This window comes from Aethina tumida, chromosome 6 (assembly GCF_024364675.1).
Source record: "Aethina tumida isolate Nest 87 chromosome 6, icAetTumi1.1, whole genome shotgun sequence".
Classification (NCBI taxonomy): Eukaryota; Metazoa; Arthropoda; class Insecta; order Coleoptera; family Nitidulidae; genus Aethina; species Aethina tumida.
In genome coordinates, this window is record NC_065440.1 from 8,397,860 (window position 1) to 8,412,480 (window position 14,621).

General features: G+C 28.1%; 2 long non-coding RNA genes across 4 annotated transcripts; one reads left to right on the forward strand and one right to left on the reverse strand.

Moving 5' to 3' along the window:
- Positions 1 to 3,684: 3,684 nt before the first annotated feature.
- On the reverse strand, positions 3,685 to 7,849 carry LOC126265871 (uncharacterized). Of its 2 annotated transcripts, XR_007548346.1 has the most exons (6): positions 7,758 to 7,849; positions 7,574 to 7,696; positions 7,232 to 7,358; positions 6,717 to 6,837; positions 5,754 to 5,879; positions 3,685 to 3,951 (listed from the first exon to the last, which is right to left on the reverse strand). It is a non-coding gene; the product is annotated as an uncharacterized LOC126265871 (long non-coding RNA). The 2 variants fall into 2 exon arrangements; XR_007548347.1 differs by lacking the exon at positions 5,754 to 5,879.
- Positions 7,850 to 8,046: 197 nt separating this feature from the next.
- On the forward strand, positions 8,047 to 11,244 carry LOC126265888 (uncharacterized). 2 transcript variants are annotated; one of them, XR_007548370.1, is made up of 4 exons: positions 8,047 to 8,128; positions 8,190 to 8,302; positions 8,523 to 8,644; positions 10,531 to 11,244. It is a non-coding gene; the product is annotated as an uncharacterized LOC126265888 (long non-coding RNA). The 2 variants fall into 2 exon arrangements; XR_007548371.1 differs by lacking the exon at positions 10,531 to 11,244 and adding an exon at positions 9,159 to 9,281 and having other exon boundaries at positions 8,075 to 8,128.
- Positions 11,245 to 14,621: the final 3,377 nt, after the last annotated feature.

Genomic DNA, 14,621 nt, shown 5'->3' on the forward strand with positions numbered 1-14,621 from the left:
CTCCCCATGTATAAACGAAGTGATAAATTATATCGTTATTTGCAAACCCATTTTTCTCCACTTTCCATTTCTACTCTGAAAAGTCTTCTTAGTAAAATTGAATTTGAGTCCGGTATAAATAAATCATATATTGATCATTTAAAATCTGTTCAAAATTATATGATAAAAATTGTTGTTTATTAAGCTCAGGTATACATTTCCAACTACAAGAATTTTGTTGTTTCGAGAATTGTGGTCATCTTGGCAAAACTTCTAAAAAACCAGATCATGTTTGAGTTTTTATGATTCGTGGGTTGTCATCTAATTGGAAAGAAGTTGTCACATATTATTTTTCTACTCTTCAAAGTGTAATACAAATTATCAAATCTTTAGAAAATTTCTGTGAAGTAAATAATGTGGATGTGGAACAGAAATTGATTTTAGTTAAAGAGTGTTGTTGTGTAGAAAAAAATGGCCCACTGTCCACAATTAGAATATTTATGAGTATTTGCATGAAAATCCGAAAAGGATATATGTAAAGCACAGTTGTTAAAGAAGAGTGTCAAACAGAATGATTCAATTTCCATTTAGTTTAGAATGTTTTTACCACAGAACCATAATAAATTTTAAAAGGCAAATGACAGAAAATCAAGATTTGGATTTAAGTGGTTTAGATCCTACGAAATCACGAGTAAAAATAATCACGGGTTTGAAATGTATGTTATGGTAGAATTGCACTGAGGTCTGAATTGACAAATTTTAAAAAATTAAAATTACTTATTTTTTATAGCAGAAGTAACTGATGTAGATTATCAAGGAGATATACAAGTGGTGTTAATTAACCATGCAAATGAGGACCAAAGTCTTGATTAGTGGTTTAATATCACTGAAATGTGTTGGCACCCTTAAAATTAGTGTAAATACAAAAAAATCCTTATGAGGACTCAATAAATAAAATAATTACCAATCAAGAAATCAGGATGTCAAAACACTTGGCCTACGAAAAACCACAAATAATAATAATAACGCTAAGAAAAATTCTTTGTTGTATAAAGTGCATCGGAATACCATTTCTGAAATTAAAAGCACGCTGTCGAAAACAAAAGTCTGACATTTCCAATCTCCGTAATATCTTTAAAAGTGGAAAATTAGAAGAAATTGGTTCTGATTTAAATCTGGTTACAAGAAATTTTATTGTTTCCCAATAGAGAAATTCCTCTCGAAAATCTAACTGTAAAATTTGGTCTCTTGATGATAAAACTTTCGCACTCCCTATGTATAAACGAAGTGGTAAATTATATCGTTATTTGCAAACCCATTTTTTACTACTTTCCATTTCTACTCTGAAAAGTCTTCTTAGTAAAATTGAATTTAAGTCCGGTATAAATAAATCATATTTTGAACATTTAAAATCTGTTCAAAGTGAATTAAATGATAAAAATTTTGTTTATTAAGCTCTGGTATACATTTCCAAGTAAAAAACAAGAATTATGTTGTTTCAAGGATTATTTATGGTCATCTTGGTAAAACTTTTAAAAAAGCAGATCATGTTTTAGTTTTTATGATTCGTGGGTTGTCATCTAATTGGAAAGAAGTTGTCGCATATTATTTTTCTACTGTTCAAAGTGTAATACAACTAATTAAATCTTTAGAAAACTTCTGTGAAATAAATAATGTGGATGTGGAACAGAAATTGATTTTAGTTAAAGAATGTTGTAGTGTATAAAAAAATGGCCCACTGTTCACAATTAGAATTTTTATGAGTATGTGCATGAAAATCCGAAAAGGATATATGTAAGCCACGGTTGTTGAAGAATAGTGTCAAACAGAATGATTCAATTTCCATTTAGTTTAGAATGTTTTTATCACAGAACCGTAATAAATTTTGAAAGACAAAGGACAGAATTGTTCCATGAATTGGATTGTTTAGTTCCTACAAAATCACGAGTAAAAATAATCACAGGTTTGAAATGTATGTTATGGAAGAATTGCACTCAGGTCTGGATTAAAAAATTAAAATTACTTATTTTTTACAGCAGAAGTAATTGATGTAGAGTATCAAGGAGAGACACACGTGGTGTTAATTAACCATGCAAATGAGGAGCTAGCTAGCTAATCAACTAAAGTCTTGATTAGAGATCCAGTATCACTATAACGTGTTGGCACCCTTAAAATTGGTGTAAATACAAAAAAATCATTATGAGGACTCAGCACATAAAATAATTTACCAAATAAGAAATCAAGATGTCAAAACCTTGGCCCAATTAGCTTATCATCAAAGGAACCACAAAATGTAAATTTATTTACGGATGCACCGAGTCTTATGAATATTCGGGCACCCAAACCAAAAAACATAAGTAGTCAGAAGTGCCTGGAAGATTAGGGTTTTCACACCAGTTTCTATAATTGTTTAATCTCAAACGTGGAACCAGTGTGGTCACCGTAACAACAAGTTTCAATAAATGGAACACTGAACTAAAACTCCAACAATCTATAAGATGTGAAAAACCGTGTATGAAAAATAGTAAAAGTACACCTTCAAAATTTCAACAGCCTATCATTAAGAATAATTGTTGTTATTACTCAATGAAATTTGGATGATATTAATAGTCATTATGGTCTTGTATTCTATTGTTGGGTGTGTTGGCATAAAATTGAATGCACTTGGTATAGATGGACTATGGTTGATGTGGGAAAGCTTTCCAATGCTTATAAATCAGTTTCTAAAATTCGGCAAACAAACATCAAAGTATGTTACAAAGGAAATTGCACAAATGTTTAATGTGAATAATCCTAGTATTAAAATCAATGAACTATCAGAATTAATCATTGGTGAAATTCCAATAACAATAACAGATGATTGACTGAAGATTGATCCAAATCAAATCATATACTAGAAGACTATTATTATAAAGTTGTTTTTGTCCTTGGACAACCACAAGCGGAATCGGTGATTTGAAAATAGAGACGTTTTGGAAGACGAGGTGATACACTTCAATTCCCAAAAGCAAGATTTTTACAAAAATGGATATATGATCTTCTGTCTAAATGAGAAAGGATAATATTAACCCATTTTTTGTGTTATTATTTCTTAATCTTCAAAACCGCACGACCTCTTTTAGTTGCCTGATATTAAACCAGAAATACAACAATCAAAAATTGTATAACGTCGATATTTCATTATATACTAGAAATAAGAATATGAGGGCAAAACAGAAGATAAGGACTTGTCATGTCAAGTCTTGTCAACAAATTTATTCGGGCCGGAGGAGACATCAAATGAACCTATACTGTAGCAGGAAAAGCAAAAGCAATTAATACATTTTGTTTAGTAAAGAACGGAACAAAAACTAATTATATGCAGTCGGGAATCCAAAGCGAAATCGAAAAGAAATTTCAAAATAAGTAATAAACATAGTAAGTAGGATAAAAAAGAGGTAAAACACAATAATGAGTGTCGTATTTTAAATCAAAAACACATTAAAAAGGATCTCCTGAATCCTTGTTAAGGCAAATAGAAAATATCTTAAATTCAACTGACACATAAGGCATAAATAAACTATAACAATTGTAACGGATAATCTTTAACAATTAAATTTTAAACTAAATTCGACCTTTAGATACTTGTTATAAATGTCAATTCATCAACTCCAATGTTCAAAGAGCAGCAGGTTATAAACCTTAGTTGAGACAATTGAACATGTACACACACAAGTGGATATATATTTCTGAAGGAATAAATTACATTGTTACAAATTACATACTAAATACTTATGAAAGCCCACAACTGGGTCAGCAACTCGTGCTTATGTCAATATTAAAATGAATATAGATTTTATTAGTGTTCTAAGAGGTCGAACCCGAGATCTCCCAATTATTTTGGTGTGCTAGTAGATTGATACAATCAATTGGTTCAAGTGGTTGAAGAAAGTACGATTCAATAACTGGTTTCCGAATAAGTAATCCTAATACCTAAAACAAACAACACACAAACGTTAGAAAATATTGTAACAATATACTTATTAATATATTTCAATTTCCTAAATTATCCTCAAAATTTTAAGTAGTTAACAAAACGTTTTGGGATAGATACACAAGTAACCATTTTTAACCAATTTTAAATTTCTTTGTGATTCTGGAGAGAAATGATAACACCAATGACAACCTGAAATGTCATAACTATAACAAAGTCTATTTAAGTTATAATTATGACTCCTAAATGTTTAAAGAGGAAATGAGAATCTCAATTCAAAAATTAATATTAAAAATAAAATACTAAATTTGAATTCGTGTTTTTAAATTTTACCGTTTAGTTCTTGGTAAATGAGAATAATTTGTTACAATATTTTAAGATAATTAATTTTAATTATATTTTCAATACTAATTTTGACAAGAGAAAATAAAAAGACCTATATAATGTATGACAAGTCCACAAAACCTATTTAAAAATCATGGAAAACCACTAATTGAAGGTTGTTTTTAAATAAATGTACTTGAGAATTTATAGAAAATGTTTAAAAATTATTTAAAACAAAATTAACTTAACAAATAATAAAAAAACCTTAAAATATATATTTTAAAGTAAAATTTGTAATGCATAAGAAAAATAACAAGTTATTCACATTCTATTATTTTTTAATTAATCGGAAGATGAAGGAAAATTTTTGTTTAAAGATAAAAGTCATAATTTATCAGCTACAGATAATTCAATACTACATACTAAAAAAAAATATGTTTAAATACAATAATTTAAAAAAAATTAACAAATACAATTAATTACTTAAACAAAAATCAATAAATTTCGCTGAATATTGTTTAAAATAAGACATTTAGACATTTAGTTTGTAAGTTTACAATTTTAAGTCAAAAATCATTGAAAAATCTTTGAAACAAATTCAAAATACTTAAAATATGTTAAAAATATACACAAAATTTGAAATTCGGTAAGAAAATTTTAAATTAATCAAATTTTCAACTTCAACTACGAAAATAAAAGATAAAAATAAAACAAAATCAATTAATTATTTAAACAAAAATCATCAATTATGAAATTTTACAATTTTGAGCCAAAAATCACTAGAAGGTGATTGAAAAAATTCAAATCACTTGAAAAATATTTTTAAGTTTATTAAATTGCTTTAAAATTTGATATTCACTATGAACATTTTAAATTGGTGAAAATAATAAATTTAATTGATTATATAAACAAAAATCATCAAATGTCATCAAATATGGTTCGAAACTAGATGAATTTGAAAATTATATTGGGTAATTTGAGAATTTTGTGCTAAAAGTTACTGACAGAACTTTTTTAAAAATTTTAAATTCAATTATTCCGTTTGAAATAAAAGAGTTGCACGTATATTTTTTAGTGGAATCTGTAGAAAAGAATATCAAAATGTGGTTTGTGGCAATTTACCTTTTAAAAAAATTGACCTCCGAAGCAAATTCTACATTAATTAATTTGGAAATAATAATGACTTAAAAGGAAAACATAATTTCATCTAATAAATTTTACTAAACAATTGCTCTACATATTTTCTATGCTACAATTTTTTTCTATTAAAATTAATAAAAGAATTGAAATTGATATTTTAAATATTCATAAAATAAAATTTAAAAATCAAAGTAAAAAAAATTGTTATTTTAAATTTATAAAATTTAAATATTAAGCTTACAAAATTAAAACTAATTGGTTAAATTGTAATTTAAAAAACACAATCAGCATAATATTGAGCAAAATAAAATAATTTCATGGTAAATGTAAATCTGACCTTTTAGACTTGCGTTTCTGATTCATTTCATTTCCTTCTTTCATAACATTGTATGCCAGTTTAATTATTTATTTATTCTCAGAAACTTACAACTGGATGGAAAGCTTTTAATATCTTAGTCCAATGCTAAAAACAAAAATCAATATTAATTATTTATATAATATATAAGCTAAAAAAATATAGTATAATTTATATAGTGTGATAACTGATCTTATTTAAATGATTAAAAATAATTGCTCATTATACATATGTATACAGAGCACTTACATAATCATTTTTGAACAGTTAAAATTTGTAATATTGGCTTAAATATGAAAAGATAAAATTTTAAGTGTTGGACTATATGTCCAATAACTTTAAATCAATTACATTATTCACATTTTTAAAACACATGATCAGTATAATAGTTGACAAAATAAGTTAATAGTAAATGTGAAACTGCGCATTTATATTTATGTTTCTAATTCATTTAGTTTTCTCTCTTTTCAAAATTAGAAGTTACATTTAAGTTAAAAATATAGAATAATATAACATATACACTAAATTATTGTGAGAGAAAAATATTGTAGATTGCAAAGGTTGAAGCTTTTTTTGGTCATATCTATAGTTGTTTGGATTTATTGGTCGACCTTTGTTGGAATTATTTCCTGTAGATTGATACCAATTGTGATAATATTTAAAACAGAAAAAACACCTTGGTGATAACTGATCATATTTAAATAACCAAAAATAATTGCCCAGCATACATAATAAACAGATGCATGACAATTTTGAAAAGTTAAAATTTGTAAGGTAACCTTAAGTACAATAAGATAAAATTTAAAATATATTATATATTATAGATGTATTAATGAAAATTTATATTTTTTCAATACACAACTGAACAGTTGTAATTGTGCTTTTAAAAACACATAATCAGTATGATACTATGCAAAATTAGTTTTTAGTAAATGTGAGACTGACCTTTTATGCTTTTGTTTCTGATTCATTTCATTTCCTTTCCTCATAAAATAACATGGCAGTTTAATTTCTCATTTGTCTTAAAGAACTTAAAACTTGGTAGAAAGCTTTTTCTTGATAAATGCTGAAAACAAAAATTTGAAATTAGTTATCCAACTTATTCAAATAATTTATATCCTAACTTATTGTAGTGAAAAATATTGTAGATTGATACCAATTATGATAAAATTTAAAACAGAAAAAACATCTTGGAGGTAAATTGTGATAACTGATCATATTTAAAAAAACCAAAAATAATTGCCCAGCATACAATATTTATACTAAACATATACACAACAATTACAAGTTAAAATTTATTTGACTATATGTCCAACATTTACTTATCTATATATTATTCATATATTAATAAAAATTTATATTTGTACAATACCAAAGTGAACACTTGTAATTGTGCTTTTAAAAATACACAATCGGTATGATACTATGCAAAATTTATTTATAGTAAATGTGAGACTGACCTTTTATATTTACATTTCTTATTCATTTCATATCATTTCCTCATAAAATGACATGGCAGTTTAGTTTTTCATTTGTCCTAAGGAACTTTCAACTTGGTGGAAAGCTCTATAATTTCTTGGATAAATGCTGAAAACAAAAAAATCGATATTAGTTATTCAATTTATTAAAATAACTTTATATATTAGTTACTTATACATTAGGCTATATGTTCATCATTTACTTAACTACATATTAATGTCATTTTTTTTTACAACACAAAACCGAATGGTTGTAATTATACTTTTAAAAACACACAATCGGTATATAAAGCAAAATTAGTTTACAGTAAATGTGAGACTGACCTTTTATATATCGTCTTTTGATTCATTTCGTTTCCTTTCTTTGTAAAATTTCATGCCAGTTTAATTTCTCATTTGTTCTAACAAACTTACAAGTGGAAAGCTTCTTCGTTTCATACGCCGATGCTATAATTAAAAACTGAGTATTAGTTATTTATTATAATAATATTGTTGTCGTAAACAGCACCTTATAGTTTATATACATGGTTTATTATAAATAACTGAGCAAAGCACAATCGAACAACCGAAATCGCCATTTTATATCTCACACATGAGCTTACCACCACGATGACACCGAAGAATTGCGGGTTGCAAACTGAATGAATAATAATATTGTTAACAATATAATTTTACCACTCTATAAAATTTTAAAATTATTTAAATTTTGCAATTTTGTATAATTTATATAGTAACCTATTGTGAGTGGAAAATATTGTATATTGCGAATTATGATATCTTGGCGGTATGCACATCAGGGAAAATATAAGATGGCGCTTTGAGTTATTTGGTTATTATTTGTTCAGTTATTCATGATAAACCATGTATATAAATTATAAGGTGCTTTTAATGACAACAATATTATTATATTCAATAGCGAATAGTGAATTTTTAATTTTAGCATCGGCGCAAGAGACGAAGAAGCTTTCCACTAGTTGTAAGTTTCTTAGGACAAATGAGAAGTTACACTGGGATAAAATTTTACGAAGAAAGGAAATGAAATAAATCAGAAATGTAAATATAAAGGCTTAGTCTTACATTTATTGTAAACTAATTTTGCTTTGTATGATACTGATTGTATATTTTACAATCACTCAGTTGTGTATTGTAAAAATATAAATTTTCAATAATATGTAGATAAGTAAATGTTGAACATAAAGCCTAACATGTAACTAACTATTATATAAAATTATTTTAATAAATTGAAAAACTAATATTGATTTTTTGTTTTCAGCATTTAGCCAAGAAACTAAAAAGCTTCCCACCAAGTTGTAAGTTCCTTAGGACAAATGAAAAATTAAACTGCCATGTTAATTTATGAGGAATGGAAATGAATCAGAAATGTAAATATAAAAGGTCAGTCTCACATTTACTATAAACTAATTTTGCATAGTATCATTCATACTGATTGTGTGTTTTTCAAAGTACGGTTACAACCGTACACTTCAGTATTGTACAAATATAAATTTTCATTAATATATGGATAATATATAGATAAATAAATGTTGGACAGTATAATAAATTTTAAATTTTATCTTATTATACATAAGGTTATCTTTCAAATTTTAACTATTCCAAATTGTTGTGCATGGGTATAATATAACAATTATAATTTTACAAAGAGAATAAATGAAATGAATTAGAAACTCAATTGTAAAAGGTCAGTTTCACATTTACTATTAACAATTTTAATATTTTATTGTCATATTTAAGCCAAAATTGCAAAGTGCTTTGTATGAATATGTATAACGTGCAATTATTTTTAGTCATTTAAATAAAATCAGTTATCACAATAAATTACTATATAAATAATACTACAAACTTTAATTTATCTATTATATAAATAGTTAATTTTGATTTTTGCTTTTAGCATTAAACTAAGAAATTAAAAAGCTTTCCACCAAGTTGTAAGTTTCTGAGAACAAATGAATAATTAAACTGGCATAAAATAGTATGAAAGAAGGAAATGAAATGAATCAGAAACCCATCTCCAAAAGGTCAGATTTATATTTACCATGAACTTATTTTGTTCATTATTATGCTAATTGTGTGTTTTTAAAAATACAATTTAACTGATTATTTTTAATTTTTTAATCTTAATATTTTAAAATTTATAAATTTAAATTAACAATTTTTTATGCTTTGATTTTTAAAATTTATAATTTTGTTTTAATTTTATTTTTTTTAAATTTAAAATAATGTTATTTCTTTTAGAAAATTGAATATGTATAACTTTAATCGAAACAGTTTAAAATTCTCATATTACCCAATATAATTTTCACACCATATTTGATGACATTTGATGATTTTTGTTTATATAATCAATTAAATATGTATTCTTACTTTTATTCTCGTACTATGTTGAAAAATTTCACCAGTTTAAAATTTTCATTTTAACAAATTTAGAGATATTTTTCAAGTAATTTGAATTTTTTCAATGTTCTAGTAATTTTTGGCTTAAAATTGTAAAATTTCAAATTTGATTAGTTTCAAACATTATTTACTGAATTTTAATAATTTTTGTTTATATAATTAATTGATTTTGTTACATTTTTGTTGATAATTTAACTAATTTAATATTTTATTACTGAATTTATTTGTTTTTAACACATTTTAATATACTTTTCAAGTAATTTGAATTTTTTCAAAGATTTGTCATTGATTTTTGACTTAAAACTGTAAAATTACAAAGTAAAATTTGTCTTATTTTAAACATTATTAAATGAAATTTAATGATTTTTGTTACAATTTTTTTAATTCATTTAAAATCTCATCGCTTGTTCTTAATGTATTTAAACATATATTTTTATCAGTATGTAGTAAATTATCTTTAGCTAGGATATAGCTGGTAAATGACATCTACTTTCCTACATCTTCCTGTTAATTAAAAAATAATAGAATGTAAATAAATTAATATTTTTCCTATGTATTACAAGTTTTACTTTGAAATATATATTTTGAGCTTTTTTTTATTAATTGTTTATTAATTTAATATAATAAATATATTAAGTGATACTGATATTGAATTAATAAATATATAAATATATATAATAATATAAAGTTTTTAGTGTGTATTGTTTTTTAGTAAATTTGAAAACAATAATTCAGTGGTTACTTGTGTATCTATCCCAAAACGTTTTGTTAACTACTTAAAATTTTGAAGATAATTTAGCTAACTAAAACATATCAATAAGTATATAGTTATAATATTTTCTAACGTTTGTGATTTTTTTTTTGTTTAGGTATTAGGATCACTTATTCGGAAACCACTCATGAAGTTTTATCTTCTTCAGCCACTCCAACCAATTGATTGCATCAATCTACTAGCACACCAAAATAATTGGGAGATCCCGGGTTCGAACTCTTAGAACATTAATTAAAGTCTATACACATTTAGATATTGACATAAGCACAAGTTACTGTCCTAGATGTGGACTTTCATAAGTAATTTTATGTATTTAGTATGTAATTTGTAACAATGTAATTTATTCCTTCAACAGTATATATCCACTTGTGTTCAATTGTCTCAACTAAGGTTTGTAACCTGGTGCTCTTTGAACATTGGAGTTGATGAATTGACAATGATAACAAGTATCTAAAGGTTGAATTTAGTTTAAAATTTAATTGCTAAAAGTCTATCCGTTTCAGTTGTTTTGGTTTATTTATCTCTTATGTGTCGGTTGGAATTTTTATGACATTTTTTATTTACCTTAACCCAGGTACTTTTTTGTTTGCTTAGGGAATGTTGAAGATTTTATTTTGGGGATAGTTACTCGTATCAAATTTATCGATACTTGATTAAATTAATTCTTTATACACATCATCGGTTTTGATTTCATATCCGAGACTATCTGTATCGGTGTATAGAAGTTTACAATTTTCAATTCCGCTCTTTTTAAGCATAAACGAGTAACGAAAATTGTAAATGCACAACTTAGAACAACGTTGGTGTTAGCGCTGCTTGGTACTGATTGTAGATAAGAATTTTCCAACTTTGATATTTTGCGTTCCTAGAGGAAGCTTTGTATCAATTTTGTTAGTGTGTTTATCCTCATCCTCGCTGTCACTGATTAGAAACAATGGCATCGGTACCTGGGTTTTCCTGTTTGTCATCCTGGTTACTGAATGTGCATCAATTCCTTGGGCTGACAGTTCGTCTTTAATGTCTTCTGTCTGTGGTTCGTGGGAGACCGCGGATGACTGCGTAGACCTGCTTTTCTTCTGGCAGTCTTTAAGTGAAAAAGGACTTACCTTTTGTTTGGAAAACTTTCCTAAGTTTTCTGTAGTCCTTCGAATCTTGTACATATATTTTGGTAGTTTGGCCAAGGTTTTTAGCTTTTGCCACTTTGATGTCGTTTTCTTTTACGATGTTTCTGGGAGGAATTTTTGCGTGAAAAGCAGATGAGGCTCTAACTTTGGCGTAGGATAACGCCGCCTCTCCCTTGTTGTCCTCCTTTGAGTCCGCTTATTTGGGGTCCTTTGTTAGTTCGACAGTGATTTTGCCTCTGGTTAAGGCATTCTGGGTTTTTTGCGCCAGTTCTTGCCTTGAGTTCGGCCACCTATTCTTCGATTTGCTTTTGCATTCTCGCCTTTTCTGCGAGGGATTCCTCTCCGGGCACCGATCCGAAGATCATGGCCATAGTGTTTACCTTGTATGATAAATCATACATGGAGGGAAAGGAACGTACATTTGCATATACGGGGTATGTTGAACCAGAAGACGTGGGACTGACAAAGATGCCAGCCCTCTGTCAACTGGGTTCGGAAGAACAAGTCCAATCTGAGGAAGATCCGAGATCTTCCTGGGGATGAATTGGACTTGCAGATGTTGGATCCGGACCACGACAAGGTGGATCCATCCTGGGGACGAATTACCAAAATACAAGTAACACGTGCACTATCGTAACCGGTAGAAGGAACGTAAATTGACGAAGAAGCCTTGTGATGAACTGTCGTTTGAGGTCCTTGACCTAGGAATCCCGCAGTCTCATCCAGAGCAATCAAGTTGGAGAGTTGGTATTTCGAAAAATCGTTGCCATCAACAAAAAGCTTAAACAAAAAGTGCACACTTAACAACTTCATGGTCTTCCACCTTAAACAATGTTATTGATCTCCTTAGAGATAGTTCATATCGTTTAAGGAAGTTGTCCAACCAGTGTGAAGATGTTTTAAATTCTTCTCTGGATATATCAAATTCAATTGCTGTTTCAAGGGCATGAATGAATTAAATGAATATCAACCGTACGCACAACCAAAGCCATTGCTCTCCTGTCTGCAATCCATTCCCAGATGCAATCTTCCAACTCAGAAAATAACGGCTGCCGACCTGATCCAACTCTGCGTTGTTTCTCATTTCCTTGGTCCACCAGTTGACACAGGTAATCGTAGTCTGCACGCCATTTACGAACCATAAGGAGATCCAACATCTTCCCTTTACAGAATCCTCCTAGATTCGAACGACGCAATATGTGTAAGAACTGTACTCACTGCAATTTCTTCTTTTGTCAGATTCGACCATTTGGTGATTAACGACGTCATTTGGCGAGATACATACGCTGCAAGACATCATCCTTTCGTTTACTATTATGGAAATTTAGAAGAACAGCCATTATTGTTTCGGGACAATGGTATCTTGACACAAAAATGTCTTCGAATTCAGACCACGTCATCCCCGAGTATGTAACTTTCGATAACCAAGAGGATGCTTGACCCCTTAATGCATTAGAATGGTATTGGTTAGACAGTGGTCTTCTTAGGTTGTTTTTGTTGTAGTTTGTATTGACTGTTTGTACTTTTTGAGTTAAATTTTTATTTACAACATAAGGTTTGAACTTGCTGGCAAGTTTGTTCCTGTCGTCAGTTTTATGATAGACTATTGATACAATAGTGTGTATACTCGAGTGGTTCGTGTCTATTCTTATTAATATTGGTAATATTCTTTGTTTTATCGGTAATTAGTTCTTATATATTTCTTGAGTTAACTCTTTATGTTTCAGAACATAATTATTCATTATTTTTTTGTTAATGTCAATGTCGGAAGGTGAGTTTATTTCGAGGTGACCGTTAATTAGATCCATCGGTTTGTGTTTTGTTGCTGAATGGATGCTGTTATTATAACCTAGTATGGCTAATGGCATTAAGTCTATGCACTTTGCTCTTTTTCTTTTGTTTTTAATACTCGTAAATATTCAATTAGACTGGAGTGTAATCGTTCGACAGGACCATTAGAGATGTGTGTGTGGAGTTGTGAAGTGAACTCTAATTTGATGAAGATCGGTGAATTCTTTAAAAACTGTATTTATAAATTCTGAGCCATTATCGCAGATAATTAGTGATGGTGAACTATTGAAAATAATGAGGGCTTTAATTATGTTTATTCCGTTTGGGGAGGTTACTGGGTATGCTTGAGCATATTTTGAAAATGAGTCTATTATCGTCAAAAATTTTTGTGTATTTGCTGAAAATATATCAATGTGTACAATTTCGAAGGGGTGAGGCGCCGTAGGTGAAACATTAAGGAGGGTTTCGGTCGTATTTTAATGTTTGACAAATTTGACAGTTATTTATGTACGTTGAAATTGTATTAGTCATATTAGGCCAATAATACAGGTTTTGTAGTTGTATTGTTGTTTCATTGATTGATTGATATGGTTTCTTTTACCTTCGTGGTATTTTTGGATTGTGTGAGTTGTTCTTATCTTATCTTCGATGTCTTGTAAAATATCATTACATATTATTACTTTAAACGCCGAATTTTTAAAAGTGGATTGTACTGTGCAAATGAGTAATGTGGAATATTCTTTATTTCTAAGATAGATGGCAAAGGTTTTATTGCTGGTTGTGAATTCTTTGAATATTTTAATTACTTCCTGTTCGAAATTGGCTTTTGTTAATTCAACTCTTCAACTGTGTTAATAATGATTTGTTCTTCGAATATATTTAAAGGTTTTTCGGAGATTGGGATATCTAGCGTTAGATTTTTTAAACTTGTATGAATAGTTTCGTTGTCGCAGTTTATATCGCAGTTTCTAGAATTTCGTCTATATCTTCGACTTTTGACATTTCGGGGGCATTTGCTAAAACAGATTCTAGTTCTGCCATTAGATCAAGTTCGTTATTGTGCATATTGCATTAGTTTGGTCATTGGTTTGGTCAAATTTGCGAAGTTGGGGATGAAGCGCCTGTAGTAACCTAAGAGTCCAAGAAAGCTTTTTATTTCTTTAATAGTTTTGGGAATTAGGAATTTTTTTATTGCGATTATTTTGTCTGAATTTGGCTTAATACCTTCTTTTGTAAATAAATGCCCTAAGGATGATATTTCTTTTTTTAAGAA